Genomic DNA, 15,166 nt, shown 5'->3' on the forward strand with positions numbered 1-15,166 from the left:
CAAGACCAGCCTGGTCTACAAGAGCTAGTTCCAGGATAGGCTCCAAAGCCACAGAGAAACCCTGTCTCAAAAAACCAAAAAAAAAAAAATCCCAGCACTTGGAAGGCAGAGGCAGGCAGATCTCTGAGTTCGAGGCTAGCCTGATCTACAAAAGCTAGTTCCAGGTTAAGCTCCAAAGCTACAAAGAAATCCTGTCTCGAAAATAAATAAATAAATAAATAATCAAGTGAGCTAACAGGCCTGGGAAGGTTATGTAACTCACCTAGAACCACCCACCAGCTGGAGTACTCTCACTGGGATTGAGTATTTGGACAAAGGGTTTGAGCTCAGCTCAGACTGACCCCAGGTTTGAACCACCCTCTGCCTTATCTCTCAAGGACCGCCTGGTGCACACGTTCCTGATCCCCTGTCTCACATTCCAGCCACTGTCTCCTTCTCGGCTCAATCAACATAGCCACTTTTCCTCTTCCTTCCCAGCCCCAGCACTTAGGCCAGCTGTATCCCTCACATGTGCCTCTCCTGTCACTACTCTGTACCTGCAGCTTCCAGTACACGGGTCAGTGCCTCAGCTCCACTCAGCTCTCAGGTTCCTGATCACAGACCAGTTTCCCACTGGCCTATAAGCTACTTCTGTCATCAGGGTCTCAAGCCTATTGAAACCTCCAATTTGACCAGTTCAACAGTCTCTCTAGCCCACAGCAGGCTGGGTAGACCTTGTGTACTCTGTGACACCTCAAACCACATTAGTCCATCGGAATTGCTTAAATCCCTTCTCAGGTCCTCTTCCAACAGTTCTGATGAGCAGCCTATGCTAGATCCAGATGCACACCCTTCCACTAGAATTGCAGATCCTTCCTGAACCCCAGAATGTTGGGCAGATTGGGGGATGACACTCTTCCTGCTCTGGGGCCTGAGATTTCTTCCCACGGGGCTAGCAACAGAAGGCTTCAATAATTTCTTGAGGTTGTCTAAGAGACTGGCTGCAGCAAAAACCTTCTCTTAGTCTTCACTCAGAGAAAATAAAGGTAAATTCTTTGGAAGTCAGGACATAACTAACTGATGAACACCACAGCATGAGAGAAGGAGACTCTGATGTTGCCAACACAAAAGGGCCCAGTTCGGGGGCAGGAGAAAGACCCTGATGGAAGGAGGCAGAGGCAGGTGCCTGCACCATGGCCTTCCTTCTTAGTTGACCACGCTTCCTCTTGCCCTTCCCCCCGGCCCCTCCACTGTGCCCAGAGTCCCCATACCGGCACTCACATCCTTTGCTTACCACACAGCCCTCCTGAGCAATCCCTCACCCCCTACAGCAAACCCCAGAGGTCATAACTTAAGAATGACCTATCCAGGAGGCATTTGGAAGCCCCCGTGAAGAATGTCAGCTTCCCTCTCCCTGGCGCTGCCAGCTGCTGATGTTCCCAACAACAAACATGTTCAGCAAGAAGTTTCTTCTAGTACCAAATGAATGGATCAAACACCAATGAACAGTCCAGCCAAGGTGCACCATGGCTCCCCAGACTCAAAATTGCCAGACTCCAGTTCACTGCCTTCTTCCTCCCCACCTAATATTCCTTTCAAACTCCATTTCTCAGTGACTGAACCCACCCTCCATCTCCTGTCAACAAAGCAAAACAGCAACATCACCCTCTTTCCCTACTACATCATCAAGCGAAGACCAACTACCTCTGACATCACCCTCCTTCCCTACTACATCATCAAGCAAAGACCAACTACCTCTGACATCCCCTCCCTCCCTACTACATCATCAAGCAAAGACCAACTACCTCTGACATCACCCTCCTTCCTTACTACATCACCATGCAAGGGTCGGCCACTTTGGCTTCATACAAACAGCCCCCATGGCCAAGACGAGGACCTGGCATCTGGACTCTAGTAACAGCATCCATCATCTCCTGGTGTCTACCTTCTTCTTGCCATCATCCTTCACAGTATACCAGTGTCAGCAGTGACAGGGCCTGGAACCATCGACCCCAGGAAAAGGTCTAAATGCATGCTCGCTATCTGCTGAGCCTCTCTTTGAAGCCCCCTTCCACCAGCACTTCCCAGTTTCTCATTCAACCACACACTCAAAACACACTGGCCTGACCACCACACCAGTTCACCCCTACTTATGCGTAGCTGCCCAAATGCACCCCCTACCCAAGATGCACTGCACTCAGAAAGCTGAAGCCTTTCTCTGAGACCTGAAACGTGTGGTCTCAGGAGCTTCCATTCCCAAGTGTGGCCTCTCCCAACACTGCCCTATTCTCATTAACTGTCTCCTGCCCATTAAGACTAAGGTAGTGACACAGTGTAGAGCTCTGCTGCATGCTCCACAGATGTGCACAACATGACTAAAAACCACTAGTGAAGCAAGGCATCCCACCATTCCCTCAAGAAGTGAGGAAGCAGCCAGACAACAGCCCAGAAGGAGAAGATTAGCTGACAGATGGACAGTCCTGAGCAGCGTGGCAGAGATTTCTAGCTCAGTTCAAGCAATGCCATTTCCTAGGACCGGCATTCATCTCTCCCTTGTTCTTAACACTGGCCAAACTGGCATTCTCCGGCCTCCAACTTTTGGGGTATTTTTTTCTTTTTGGGTTTTCAAGACAGGGTTTCTCTGTGTAATATGTCCTGTAATTTGCTCTGTAGACTAGGCTACACTTGAACTCACATAGATCTGCCTGCTTCTGCCTCCTGAGTGCTGCAATTAAAGGGGTGTGCCACCATAGCCTGGCTATGTCTCCAATTCTTAAGTGTTGGATGACAGACAAAATGTCACCACACTGGGCTGCTGATTTATTACTGCTCTGTGCTTAGTCACCTAATATTTGTACAAGACAGAGGGGACAGGGCTGGTTCCTACTGCTCCACAGCCAGCACAATGTCAACTCCCTAGCCCCAACATGGACTGCACAAGTAGACAGATGGGCAGGACAGGAAGAACGAGGAGCAAGGCTTCCCTCTACCTTTGGCTGCAGGTGTGGTCTGACACTTCCAGCTCCTTCACGCTCCCTCAATCCTGGGCTTCCCTGCTTAGGAAGGATGTACATACACCAGGGAACTCCTCAGGGCAAATTCTGGCTCCACACTGGTGATTTTTTCCAAAATTCAGGCTGTTCCTCCCTATTCCAGGAGCACCACTGGGTATGCTAATAAAACTGGGTTCCAAGACCTTCCCAAGCCTAAGAAATTCCCCCACAACCGCCAGCCCAGACTCATGATGGAAGTCGAAGAACAGAGACATTTTCATCTTTGTCAGCCACCATCACCAGAGAGACAGCAGAGCCTCACACTCAGGGCTTAGTCCTGCTCCCTTGCACTCACAATGACAACTCAACCAAACACCCCGCTTCAGAGGTTGTCATCTGAGATGAACCCTTAATTGCTGACATGGTTTATTAGCTGTCATGTACAACAGTTAGCAACTGCTGCAAGATTGTTGCAGCCAATGGGTGTGCTCACATGGCGGAGAAACCAGGGTCACCGAGCAGTAAAGTCTCTGCCCTCATCTGGGAAGGGCAGAAGCATGAACCTCCAGACTGACACTCCACCCAATAAGCACAAAGGTGTGGGGTGCTAAGTGCAAAGGTGCCCAAGATAAGTTACATAAAAAAAAAAAACTAGCAAGTCAGCAAGGAGGCCACACACCAATCAGCAAATAACTTCTAATTGAAACCCTTTCTAACACAGAACCTGAATCCTAACTCTGGTCATCAGGCACCAAGCACACACCGTGATCACGATCTCGCTATTTACTACAAAGTCCTAACACTTCAATTTGAACTTAACTCCCTAAATCCAATGAGAGGAAATTTAAAATACATAAAAATCAAGCAAAACTATAATAGGTGTTTTTATCCAATGCAGCTCCATTTCCTCACCTCACCTGTGACTCCACCAGGTGAGTATCAGATCATACTTTAGGGTCTCTGGGGTGTGAAAAGAGGCACCTACAGAGGCAAAAGAACCAACTCTCTCATAGCCACACGTTGGGTAATCAACCCCTCTTGAGCTCCCACTGTCTTAGGTGCACCACATCTACCTTGCCTACCCTGCCCAATCAACATGAAGTGGAGGTAACTGTCACTGAGACATTCTGAGCGCTGTAAAGTGCTCCAATATTACAGGATGGAGGGGACCTCTGAGCCAACACCTTCTTGTTTTATGGACTTAAATCAGTCCATTTTCTTCATCAGTTCATTCTTCATACATTTAACTAATCATCAGATACCCACTGGTGAGCAAAACAGCCAATCCCTGGCACTGTAGATCCTGCACCAGGGACCCAGCCACTTATTTAAAGAGTTTGTCTGCAGGCCTGGCTAATGACTTGGTCTTCTTTCTTTAAGGAATTAGACACACAGAAGGGTTTAGGCAGTGGGAATGGCATTCTCAGATCCTTCTGACTACCCCAGCCTAGGATTCTACCTACCGGAGGGGAGATTCACAAATTGTCAATGGTCACATGGTGTCATTCCATAACACCACAACGTTGTGGAAGACCAGGAGAGGGCAATCTACAAATGTTACTGGACTTGAAGAGTCACAGATATGGTGCCAGGAAAGAAAGGCTTAAACCAGAAATGATCACACCTGTAATCCTAGCACTTGGGAAGTGGGGATGGGAGTATCAGAGATTCAAAGGCACCCTTGGCCACATAATGAATTCAAAGCCACTCTGGGACAAATAAATACCAGAAGAGAGAGAGGGAGGGAGGGAGGGGGGGAGGAAGGATGGAAGGATGCAAGGAAGGTAGGAAGGAAGGAGGAAGGAGAGTAAGGGAGAGAGGGAGGAGGAGGGAGGGAGAAGCTATAGAGAAGACAGAATGAAGGAAATGTCTTAAAACAGTGAAAGTCACTAATTCCATATAACAAATTTTATTAGCACAAAGAAGCAAAACAAGTTCTTCTGAATTTATTGTTTTCCATAAATATTTAATTCAAAACTGTACTAACAGATCTCCCTTGCCCTACTTACCAGATTCCACAAGAGTGAGTGAGAATGACTGGACTCAATAATTGTGGACTTAAAGATGTTCTTTATCTCTCCTTCTTTCCCAAATGAAGTCATTTCAAGAAACTTGTGACTGTCAAGGCCAACCATTTAAATTTCCTTCCAACTGTTAAATAAATGTCTTAACATTAAACTCAAACCTTATAATAAAAATATCTAAATATGGGGCTGGAGAGATGGCTCAGTGGTTAAAAGTGGCTGCTCTTCCAGAGGACCTGGGTTCAGTTCCCAGCACTCACATGGTAGCTAACAACTGCCTCTAACTGCATTTCCAGAGGATTTGCTGTCCTATTCTATCTTCCATGGGCACAGTTTGCATATGGAAGACACACACAACACAAACATAAACACACACACAGGGGAGAAGGTATGCTACATATAAAGGACACAATATAGACGATACAACAATGAAGCAGGAGGGCCAGGCCAGGGATTTCCTGGACAGCTTCAGCCCAAAGGTAACTGCGTCTCTCTCTAGTACTCTCCACTTTCTGAGATCAAGACCTGCATCTGCCACGCCAATGCAGAATAAAATCTGCCCACCTTTCTGGCTGTTCCAGCCCCACTGCCAGTCATCTGAGAGTCAACACAATCCTTGAACAATGAGTCACATAGCTTTCACATGTGATTCCCCCAAAAGGCATCCCAGAAAGCAGTAGCCATGATGAAAAGAGAGCCTCGTCCTAGCACACATGTAGAGTTGCTCTTGAGCGAGCTCTGTGCCAAGTGCTCTTTGGTGCCATTTCTTGGAAACCCCATGAGGGCCATACAGAGGCAGGCACTACCACAGCTCTGCACAAGTGAGAAGACAGAGGTGGAGGCACTTCCTGGAGGCCAGGCACTCACAGCGGTACAGACTCTGTGCCTCAAGCACGAGTGTGTCAGCCTCTCTGACACTTGGAGATAAACTTCCCCCAAAGAGTAAATGAATGCAGTTCTGCAGAAGCACAGCAGAAGGATGCAGGCCCTGGGTCCTAGGGAGTGCAGATGAAACACTCATCCCCACCCAGTGCTTTCCACCCTAACCTCCCACCAAAGCTCAGGCAAGCAGCGTGCTTGCCATGACTCAGAGAGATGGCTCAGCAATTAAGAACACTTGCTGCTCTTGTAGAGAACCACAACTTGGTTTCTAGCAACCCCATAAAAATACACAGCCACCTGTAACTCCAGATTCAGGGGATCTAACACGCTCTTCTATACTTAATGGGCTCCTCCACATACATAGTGCACAAAACTCATGCAAGCATACACATAAGTAAAATGAATAACGCTTTTAAAAATCTGTAGGTGACAGATTCAGCACAATGCCCATCAAAATCCCAGCAAAATTCTTCAAAGACCTTGAAAGAATGGTACTCAACTTCATATGGAAAAGCAAAACACCCAGGATAGCCAAAACAATCCTGTACAGTAAAAGAACTTCTGGAGGCATCACAATCCCTGACTTCAAATTCTACTACAGAGCTACAGTACTGAAAACAGCCTGGTATTGGCATAAGAATAGACAGGAGGACCAATTCCCAGCAACCACATGGTGGTTCACAACCATCTGTAATGGGGTCTGGTGCCCTCTTCTGGCCTGCAGGAAGAAGAGAATATTGTATACAGACAGAATATTGTATACATAATAAATAAATATTTTTTTTAAAAAGCCATGTCTGGTTCATCCAGTGAACCAGTAACACACACACACGCCATGTCTGTATGCCTATTGTCTGTGAAAAGACACCATGACCACAATAAGGAAATCATTTAATTGGGGTGGCTGGTAGCTTACAGTTTTAGAGGTTGAGTCCATTATTACCATGGCAGGGAACAATGGCAGCATGTAGGCAGACATGGTGCTCGATACATCTTGATCAGAGGGCAACAAGAGTAGACTGAGTGTCGTCACACTGAGTGAAGCTTGAGCAAAAGAGACCTCAAAGCCTGTCCGCACAGTAACACACATCCTCCAACAAGGCCTCACCTACTTCAATACGGCCACATTTAATAGTGCCACTCCCTTTGGGGGCCATGTTCTTTCAAACCACCACACCTACAAACTGTATCTCTACACTCACTCTTAACTGCCCAGTAAGCATCTACTGGCAAAAACTAGAGTCTGCTTTGGGCTGTGAGCCCACCTGCTCCAGGCATCCACATGGCCTGCAGCTATGCTGCGCATGTTCTGCTCGCATGATGTTCTCTCCTCTGCACAACCCCCGAGATAAATCTGACCACTGCCACCCATCTTACAGACAAGGAAACCAAGATGCTGGACCAGTAAGTAGGTTGCCACTACCATACAGTCAGTAAGTGCCAGGGCTGGACTTCAAATCAAGGACTAAATGGAAAATCAACTCTTAATTGCCAGCAACCAAATCCCTTTTCCTTTCTCTTTCAGTTCTCTGTCTCACATCCAGATACATGGACTTCCCTTTAACCTATTGTTCACTGGGACCAAAGCCATTTCATTCCCAGAGGAAAAAAAAAAGGGGGGGAGGGCATATTTTGTTAGTTTTCTAAACAATGCCTGCTAACCAGGGCTGAGTAAACACCATGGGGTGGGGGGGAGAAAAACCAGTGCTTACAGTATCAGAGGAATTCTATGTACCAGCTGGAACATTCTCTACTGTTGGAACCACTTTCAAATGAGAAAGTGAATACACAAGGTGAGGAGGGGGAAATCTGTATAAACTGCTACAATAGAAAAAAAACAGAATAAACAACAACAACAACAAAGAAGCAGCTGCCTCCAGGGAGAGGACTAGAAACTCAGACAGACACCTCCCAGCTGAGCTCCCTACTTGCTTAAAATAATCCCTGTAATTTTTGTTTAAACTTCTTAAGAGATAAAAATTTTACCACACTATTTAAAAGCAATGACTGTGACCAAGAGAGACTATGTGAACAAAGACTGCATGAGCTCAGTGTGCAGTGAGGCAGGGCTGTAGGAAGGCTTTGCTTTCCTTCGTCTTTTACTAGTTCTTTGAGAATTTCTATAATGTGTTTTGATCATTTCACCCCAACTCCTACCAGATCCACCCCTTCCTTACCCATTCAATTCTGTTTCCTCTTTGTTTTTGCTTTAAACCCATCCAAGTCCAACTTGTGATGCACATATATTCTTAGACGTGTGGAAAATGCCTTAGCGTATGGCAAACGACTACACTTAAGGAAAAACTGATTCTCACCTCTTCCAGCAGCTATCAATTGCCAACTGCTCTGTAGCCAGGAGTGGAACTTCATGCCCACCTCCCCTTTCCATGCTGGAATTTGGTCTAGCTTAGACTTGCATGGGTCTTGTGCATGCTGGCATGAATGCTGGGTTCCTGTGTGCAGCTGCCCTGCTGTGTCTGGAGGACACTGCTCTCTCATCGTCACCCACCACCTGCGGCTCCTCAGTCTTTCCACCCCCTTTCTCTTTAATGATCCTTGAGCCTTAGGAGAAGGGATGTGATACAGGGGTCCCCCTAGGGTTGAGTACTCCACTGTCTCTGATTTTCTGCATCTTAACCAGTTGTGAGTTTGTGTTAACTACCATCTACTCTAAGAAGCAGCTTCCCTGATGAGGGTTGAGCAATGTTCTACTCTACAGGTATAACAATAAGTATTAGGAGTTGGTTTAATACTGTCTATTTAGCAAAATCACTTAGTAGGTTCTTACCTGGGGCATATGACCTGTCTAGCCACAGGTTCTTGGCCCCATAATAGTTCCAGGTATTGGTTTCATCTTGCGGAGCAAGCCTTAAGTCCAGTTAGAAAATGACTGGAATCTACCACAACATTCATGCCACTAGTGCGCCTGTGGTCATGTGTTGCCAGGCAAATCACTGAGTTCACAGGGTTCTTAGTTGAGTAGGACTGAAGATTACTTTTCTCCTCTGACGGCATGCATAGCTGGAAGGGTATACCAGCACTATGGAAGCTGGCCAGTAGGAATGAAGCTTCCAGATGACTATCAGTTTGGTTTCTCCATGTCCTATGATCCAAGTATGTGGTATCTTCAGCAACAGGGTCTTAACATCAAGTTTTGAAGAGTAACCAATAGCACTGGCAATAGCCTATAGTGTTTGAGGGTCTAAGGAATCTCACTGGCCAACAACTCTAAAAGAGGTTAACTAATTCCTGGAACTGAACTTTTATTTGTTAGTCTGAGGTATCAAGTGGGTCACTGGTATGCAGTTACAGGGTAACCCTATCTTAACTTTTTATATAAGTGTATTATGTATATATGTGTGTGTAATATATGTATAGATACATGTGTATACACACACGTATGGAAGCTTCTATAGTAGGTTTCCATAAGACTTTATTTATCCCTCCCTGTATTCCCTTTCCCTGCCCTCCCAATCCTCATCCCAATTTAACTCTTCCTGTTTCATAGCTTTTGTAGATTATTTTCTTTGAGACCAGGTCTATGTAATCCTGAGGGGCCTGGAAATCACTGTGTAGACCAGACTGGCCTTGAAAGCACAGAGATCTATCTGCCTCTGCCTCATGAATACTGGGATTAGAGATGTGCACCACTACACCTAACCATGACACTCTTGTGCAACAGACAAAACCCATGCTAATGACACAGCAACAGACTTGCAAGCGGTGCTGACAGTCAGCCAGAGCAGCTTCCTAGAGAACATCCTTCATCTGATCCTTCAAGATTTGGTAACTCCCTACCAGCTACCAAACAGAGGCTATACTGCTCTGTTTTATTTTCCGAAACAGGCAGTTGTGAGCTGTCTGATGTGGGCACTGGGAACTGAACGCAGGTCCTCTGGAAGATTACCAAGTGTCCAAAATACTGAGGCAACTCTTCAGCTCCTATACAGATATTTTTAAAAGAGCTAAACCACGGTCACTGGCTTCTGCTTTCCTGCTCTTCTGAAAGGTGTGAAGATTTTCAGCTTGCCATCAGAAGCCAGAGCTAACACTCCCAAGGATCGCACAGTCCAGCATTCTCCCTCAGCTGAGAAAACGCAGGTCTGGGAAGGGAAGGAGACTTGTTGAAGGTTATGTAAGAAGCAGAGGCCTCAGAATCCCTGGTCCTCAACTCCTTGCATGTCACGTGCTGTTCTTAGTAATAGCTGTTGGAAGCTGGCAGGAGGGGACAGGACAGGAAGAGAAAGGTACCAAGACTGGTGCCAAGTCACTGAAGCACCTTCGGATAGCTTACTGATCCTTCACAACACTTTTACAAGGTATTCAGGCTTCTTCTTAATATTTACAAATAAGGAACCCAAAGCTCTGAGAAGATAAAAGCTGGTACTAGGTCACACAGCAGGAAGAATAGTGGGAGCTCCAAGACAATCTGCCTGTCCACCAAGCCAGAGTGGAAAGGAGGAAGCTGGAGACAGATCACACTGGTTTTAGAGGTAACGGTTTTCTATTATGCAGTTTTTTCTCAGTTCTGAATGCTAGCACCCCCAATAGCAAATTGAAAAGCCAATCATGGGGCCTGTGAAATGGCTCAGAAATTAAAGGTGCCTACCACCAAGCCTGAACATCTGAGTTTGATACCTGGGACCCACATGGTAGAAGCAGAGGACAGACTCCCACAAGTTATCCTCTGACCACCGCATGCACAAACACAAAATAAATATAATAAAAACACTTTTAAGAAGAAAGAAAAATGAATCATCTCATTATCTGGCATGTTAGCCACCAGGCTTGGGGCTTCATTCTGACACATAAGACATGAGAAGGGCAGCCCCTAAGAGACATTTGTATAGCTTCTGCCAAGACAGGGTGGAACAACTCACTCATGCTCCTTCTAGTCCTAGCACCTGCCACACAAGTGCTCGCCCAACAAGAGCCTATCCCTGAGACATCTCCAGGTTTAGTAAGGGAGGCCAGCACTGTGGTGTTTGGTCCCCAAAAGTCCCGAGCTTCTAAAATGAAGACAAATTTAAGCCAGCAAGAAGTGTCTGTCCACATGGCACAGACAGAAAGGACCGCAGGTCAGTTTGGCCAACTGCTAGTGAGGTAACACCGGGTACCCAAAGGTCACATGCAGATAAAGGATACTTCTGAAGCAAGGAGCCATATCGTCTCTCTCCCTTCTCTCTGTCTCGGTAAACACCTAATGAAGGTCCATGGTGCTCTTCATCCTGAAGTCTTCCTTCTGGAGCATGGCAGAATCAAGCATTCTATAAGGCTCCACTATAAGCCTAATCCATCAGCATAGAGCCCTCCCTGAGCCTGGGGTCTAAAGGTCAGCCAACAACTAAACACACTTCACTTTTCATTGACAGTGGTTCCCCAGGCCACAGTAGCCAGCTCCAAGGCCTCTCAGGGAGCACCATGATCTGAAACTCCACTAGTTTGGAGGAGGGGTGCCTCACCACAAACCTCATTCCAAACACTCAAGAAAGAGGCCTCATGTCACCTTTTGTCAAGCAATTCCCTTCTGGCCCTTGGAAGGTCACAATTAGGCATCGGGATGCTCATGTTGCAAACAACTAAACACTCAAAAAGGCAAAAATAACTCCCAGGCGTCACAGAGCCAGAAAGCTGAATTTTGGCTCAAGTTCCGCCTCTTCACCCTCACCACGCTATCCTTTCGATCTTTTTGAGACCAGCCCTCTGAAGACCTGCAAGAGCATCTGCTGCCGGCAGTCAACAATCCAGATCCCTTCCGAGCATCGCACCAATGACTACCTAGAAGAGCATACATTTTCCAACAGATCAACCAATCAATGCCAACCACCCCGCAATCCAGCCATGCCCCTTCAACAGCAACAGGGGAGTTAAAAAAAAAAAAAATAGCACGCCGCACTTAGGGCTTGGCGTGGCACAGGGAAGCAGCCGGCCTATTAACCAGGGGAGCTGCGATCCTAGAGCCACTCCGCAAAGACACAGGCAGACCTGGCCCGCCCCTCCGAGATGCAGCCGTAGATGCCTCCGAGCACTCAGAGAAACCAAAGCCTGGACGGCGGAGAGGGCAGCTTCCCTTCTCCGGGGTGGGACCCACTCACCCTCCCGCAGCTCCTCACCTGCGGCCCCGCTTCCGGACCAGCCAACAATCCTCAGCCCCGCCCCCCGCCCCTACAGGGTTTCCCCAGCCCCGCCCACTGCACCTGTGCTTTTCCCCCCGGCTCTCCTCGCAGCCCCCTCCCACTGCAGATCCCCCCCGCCCCCCCCCCCCCCCGAATCTGAGCCCTTTCTCCGCCTCTAGCCCTCACACAGGTTCTAGTTCCCGCCCCTGGGACCTGGAGCCCGCCCAAGACCCCCGCGCCTAGCCCAGGCCTCCGACCCCGCCTCCCGCACCTGCGCCCTTTCCCGTCACCACCCCCCACACGCTGTCATTCGCGCCCCTGGGACCCGAGCCGGCCATAGCTCCGCCCCTCGAGCCCAGGCCACGCCCCGGCCCCTGAGGCCTGGGGTCCCGCCCCCCGCACCTGCAGCTACTCCAGCCCCGGGCCCCGCCCCACCCCGCCCCACCCCGCCCCGCCAGCGGCTCCTCTCACCGCCTCTCTCGCCGCTGCAGTCTCGGCTGGTCACCTTGACGCGAGCCACAGTGGCTGCCGCCGCTTCCTCATGGCCCTGCGAAAGGCCCAGCGGCAGCGGCGCCTTCGTTCCGAGGCTGGGGCCGGGCCAAGCCGGGTTGAGGACAGGCCGGGCGCAAGCTTGAAACGCGGGGCCGACGCGGGAGCCCAGCCGGTGCCCAGCCGCTGTAGGAACCGTCCGCTCCCCGGACCTGAACGGCAGGCGGATCAGCCAATCAGAGTGAAGCACCATACCGAGCTCCTCCAACCAGCTTGTCGCAGGGGCGGAGACACGCAAATGAACCGACTGGTAAAGCCAGTGCGCAGCCGCTGCAGCAGCGGTCCCCCACCGGCGTCGGCCTGGGCTTCAGCCTCCAGACGCTCAGGTTTGCAGGGATGTTCTGCCACCCTCTTCGGACTCAACCACCCGCCACGCCCACCCCCTGCATTGAAATAGCCGTGCGCTTATTCTGCACGCATCCTTCCAGGCCTCACCCAGTGTCCCACTTAAATTTCTACCTAGAGTTTCTCGTTTTCAACAACAAAAAAATGGCTTTGTGAGCAAGACATCACCACCTTAGCACCCATTCTTTACGACTCAGAGATAATCACAGTCCAGTAACACACTTTGAGGTTCTTGGGGCTGACCAATGTATTTCACAGCTAGTAAAAGTCAGGCCTGAGGAGGGTCTTGCCCAAGACCATACCAGATTCAAAGGGGGGTGGGCCTAAAAGCTGTCTCCCTGCACCCAGGCCTTTTATGCTAGGCCAGGTATGTGCAGTGAACAGAGGTTGAGTCATCGGCTAAAAGACACAGGTGGCGAGTTACAAATACCGTGAGAGACAGGGGCGGCTGTGAAGGCCTGAAGGTCGGGAACCACAGCAAAATTCTGTCATGCCTACCAGAGAAAGGAGGTAGGATGCTTCTTGGACATGTAGACAAGATCATCGCTTTGATATCTTTGTAATTCATGGTGCTGTAGCATTAGCCTATGGAAAGATTTCTATTGCACTATCCAAAAGAAGAGGGAGGAGGAAAACAATAGAGTCAGCAAAATTAAACCTTCTAGTGTATGGTGGTGGAATACAGCATCTCTGAGGCAAACGTCTACTATTTTGCATTAAGAACACAGTAATGATCAAAGAATAATCTCAACTGTTTCCCTTAAATAAACCAAAATGATGCATGATGTGATGGTTCTGGAAGTTGCTGAATCCAGAGATGTGCAGGGGGAGAACAGAGTGCGAAAACTTGAGGGAGATTAGGGAAGAGTGTTCGGTGGCCAAGCAAGAAGACCTAAGTTCAAGTGCTCAGAACACACATAAGAAGACGGGCATGGTTGTGCAGCTACCTGTAGGGTTGGGCGATGAAAGCAGGATACTTGCTGTGGTCTGCTGACTGCCAGGTTCAGTCTGAGACTCTGTCTCAAGGGAATAAGAGGGAGAGTGTAGAGCCAGACACTTGACATCCTCCTCTGGCCTCTGCAAGTTCATGAGTGTGCATCACCTACACACATACAAACCACACACAAAATAAAAACAACTGTAACTGTTTTTATAAATATTTATAAATTATTATAAAGCTTAGAGGGACCTGCTGCTTGAGTCCAAGCCCTGATTGTGTCAGCAGCTAGATGTGTGCACACATGCCAGCTATTTTTGCATGCTCAGATTCTTTATGGCGGATGAATGTTAGGGAGGCTGGAGAGCTGGCTCAGCAGTTAAGAGTGTGTACTGCTCTGGTAGAGGATCCAACTTCAGTTCTAGGCACTCATATCAGGTGTCTCACAACTACCTACCTATAACTCCAACTCCAGGTCAAGCTGTCACCTCTGGCCTCTACTTCCACAGGAACCTGCAATTGTATGTAAATATTCACACAGACACACACACACACACAATTTTAAAGTGCATTTTAAAAATATTTTTTAAAGAATATTTTGCAGGGCAGTGATGGCACACACCCCTAATCCCAGCAGTCGGGAGGCAGAGGCAGACGGATCTCTGTGAGTTCAAGGCCAGCCTGGTCTATAAAGTGAGTTCCAGGACAGCTAGGGCTACACAGAGAAACCCTGTCTCAAACAACAACAGCAAAAAATATCTTGTCAGGTACAAGTGGTGCATGCCTTTAATCCCAGAGCTCAGGAGGCAGAGGCAGGTAGATCTCTTGAGTTCAAGACCAGCCTGGTCTACAGAGTAAATCCCAGGACAGCCAAGGCTGTTACACAGAAAAACCCTGTCTTGAAAAACCAGAGGGGTGGGAGAATGAATATCTTTAAACTAGCAGCCTCTTCAGACAGGGAAATGGAATATGTAGAAGAGGGCTCGCACCCAAAAGGAGCTCAATAAGTCTTAGCTACTGTTATATGCATTATATGCACCTGTGTGACTTCGGGCATGTGCAGGCACTAAGCTCAGTTTTTGCAGTATACGTTTAATGGCATCTGGAGTTAATCTCAATGTCAAGTTGACAGATTTAGAATGGATCACAGAGAGAACTCTGGGCATGTCTGTGAAAGACTTTCTAGAGTGAGTTAACTGATAGGAAGACCCGTCCTAAATGTGGGCAACGCCACTCACTAGACTGGGCTCAGACCGAATGAAGCAGAGAAAGGACACTGAGAGAGCATTCACTGCTCTCTGCCTGACTGTGGATGTAAAATGACTAGCTGCCCCTTGTCCA

At 48.2% G+C, this 15,166-nt stretch overlaps 1 protein-coding gene across 7 annotated transcripts in view; it reads right to left on the minus strand.

The window, feature by feature from the left end:
• The window catches only part of Ralgps1 (Ral GEF with PH domain and SH3 binding motif 1), a 237,828-nt gene extending 225,145 nt beyond the window's left edge, over window positions 1–12,683 (minus strand). For 6 of the 7 annotated variants that reach the window (XR_005976336.1, XM_041674128.1, XM_041674127.1 and 3 more), the window contains exon 1: window positions 12,466–12,683. The gene's annotated coding sequence lies outside the window, so the exon portion shown is untranslated. Of the gene's footprint in view, window positions 1–11,991; window positions 12,010–12,465 lie in introns of those variants that run through there. The other variant, XM_041674126.1, reaches the window with a different exon arrangement.
• Window positions 12,684–15,166: the final 2,483 nt, after the last annotated feature.

The sequence above is a fragment of the Microtus oregoni genome, unplaced genomic scaffold (genome assembly GCF_018167655.1).
Source record: "Microtus oregoni isolate MIOR12 unplaced genomic scaffold, Mior012 000025F_ref0000491, whole genome shotgun sequence".
Lineage (NCBI taxonomy): Eukaryota > Metazoa > Chordata > Mammalia > Rodentia > Cricetidae > Microtus > Microtus oregoni.